Source organism: Micropterus dolomieu, linkage group LG06 (genome assembly GCF_021292245.1).
Source record: "Micropterus dolomieu isolate WLL.071019.BEF.003 ecotype Adirondacks linkage group LG06, ASM2129224v1, whole genome shotgun sequence".
Lineage (NCBI taxonomy): Eukaryota > Metazoa > Chordata > Actinopteri > Centrarchiformes > Centrarchidae > Micropterus > Micropterus dolomieu.
This window is the reverse complement of record NC_060155.1, coordinates 30378888-30381454: the sequence shown is the minus strand read 5'-3', so window position 1 is coordinate 30381454 and position 2567 is coordinate 30378888.

Below are 2567 nucleotides of genomic sequence, written 5' to 3'. Positions count from 1 at the left end.
CAAAGGGTCACACAGACAGACAGAGTGCAACCAGTCTGCAGAGTGTAAGACAAAGAGCCAGTGTAGAAGCAGGTGACTTTATACTGTAAGGGTATTACTCAGCTATCCAGGAGAGGAAGGGAGTAGGGACCAGCTGTCCTGAGATGAAGGCCTATCAATAAGAAAACTCTCTAATGAGCATCTTTCCCATGGGAAACTTCACCTAGCTGTAACATAATAAAATAATCAAATACCACACAGTGAAACCTTTGTTTAAAATAATGAAGCATGCAGGGTGAAACAGTAAACACAGTAAAATATCAAATTTCCATCACAAGTCACAGTGAGCAGAGTTAGCATCTGTGCAAAAGCTGCAGGACGCTGCTCAGCTTGTAGAGCAGAGTGAACATGTTCAGTGAAGGAGAAGAAACATGTTGAAACTAGAAAGAGTCACTGACATCAAATCATCACTCAGCCCAGCTCATGGATCCAGTTCAGCGGAGTTTAGTCACATTCACCCGTTATTAACATGGAAAAACCAAACATGTGCAACACTTGATCTTGATCAAATATAGTTGTTGACCTTCAGTTTTTACAGTCTGCTGATTTAACCAACAGTAAATAAAGATTAACAGTGAAAGGCCGCTCAAAGAAAAGAGAAACAAAAACTTGATTCAGTTCAATTTTCTGTTTGTTTAGTTGTTAAAATAATCCAGTTGGATCGACTTCTGACAAACCACCTGAGGCAGAAACCTGCTTGTTTTAGGATTTCCAGCAGATTTATTATACTATAAGCAGTATAGTGTTGGGTTGGTTTATTCGATCTGAATTAAACGCTTCTGCTGAAGAGAAATTACAGGAATGCAGTTTTATAATAACAATAATTAATAATTTAGCACGACACTTTTATCCCAAGTGAATACAATTGCTATATGTCAGAGGTCGCATGCCTCTGGAGCAACGAGGGGCTAATTGTCTTGCTCAGGGACACATTGGTGGATGTGTTGCAATGGAGTTGAACCCCTGGTCTCCCACACAAAAGGCATGCCTCATGCATTCTTAACAAAGAGAAGCAAGAATATTGATAAATACTACAGAATAATGCAAATATAATTTGTATTTGTTGGATTAAAATAATCGTTTTTTTCTGCTTCATAATTTAAATTCCTACTGTGGTTGGGCACTAGGACCCTGAGGGAGGCTCCCCTGCCGAGCTGTCGAGCAAGTTACTACACACACGCACATAGTGACACACAGGCATGATGAAGGAAGGTTGATTCAGCTAGTGAGTGATACAGAGAGAAACTGTAAGTTGTTGTTCGTGACTGTTACCTGCTGAACTTCAGCTACGTTTACTTCAGGTAAAGAAAACGGGATATTTTAGTTGGCTATGGAAAACATTAGTGTTGGTAGTGTGGAGGCCATTATTATTACCTGTCTGTAGTAGCCTATTTCAAAACAATATCAGTCCACATAGGATGTTGTTGTCAGTGAAAACTAAATGTCATAGTGTTCCTGTTAATGCTGTTGTACCGGTATATTCCTCCATTCATTGACCAGATGGATTTTGAAGATATTTCAGGAGAGACAGAATCAGGAGATTGGCAGGGCAGCTGAGGTCAGTAGTAGTTAGGGTTAGTAGTGGTCTGCAGGTCAGTAGTGGTCTACAGGTTAGAAGGGGTTTGCAGGTCAGTAGTGGTCTGTAGGTAAGTATTGGTCTACAGGTTAGTAGTGGTCTGTAGGTCAGAAGTAGTCTGCAGGTCAGTAGTGGTCTGTAGGTCAGTAGTGGTCTGTAGGTCAGGAGTGGTCTGTAGGTAAGTAGTGGTCTGTAGGTAAGTAGTGTTCTGTAGGTAAGTAGGGGTCTGTAGGTAAGTAGGGGTCTGTAGGACAGTAGTGGTCTGTAGGTAAGTAGTGGTCTGCAGGTAAGTAGGGGTCTGTAGGACAGTAGTGGTCTGTAGGTAAGTAGTGGTCTGCAGGTAAGTAGTGGTCTGTAGGTCAGGAGTGGTCTGTAGGTAAGTAGTGGTCTGTAGGTAAGTAGTGTTCTGTAGGTAAGTAGGGGTCTGTAGGTAAGTAGGGGTCTGTAGGACAGTAGTTGTCTGTAGGTAAGTAGTGGTCTGCAGGTCAGTAGTGGTCTGTAGGTAAGTAGGGGTCTGTAGGACAGTAGTGGTCTGTAGGTAAGTAGTGGTCTGCAGGTAAGTAGGGGTCTGTAGGACAGTAGTGGTCTACAGGTCAGTAGTGGTCTGTAGGTCAGTAGTGGTCTGTAGGTCAGGAGTGGTCTGTAGGTAAGTAGTGGTCTGTAGGTAAGTAGTGGTCTGTAGGTAAGTAGGGGTCTGTAGGTAAGTAGGGGTCTGTAGGACAGTAGTTGTCTGTAGGTAAGTAGTGGTCTGCAGGTCAGTAGTGGTCTGTAGGTAAGTAGGGGTCTGTAGGACAGTAGTGGTCTGTAGGTAAGTAGTGGTCTGCAGGTAAGTAGGGGTCTGTAGGACAGTAGTGGTCTGTAGGTAAGTAGTGGTCTGCAGGTAAGTAGTGGTCTGTAGGTAAGTAGTGGTCTGTAGGTAAGTAGGGGTTTGTAGGACAGTAGTGGTCTGTAG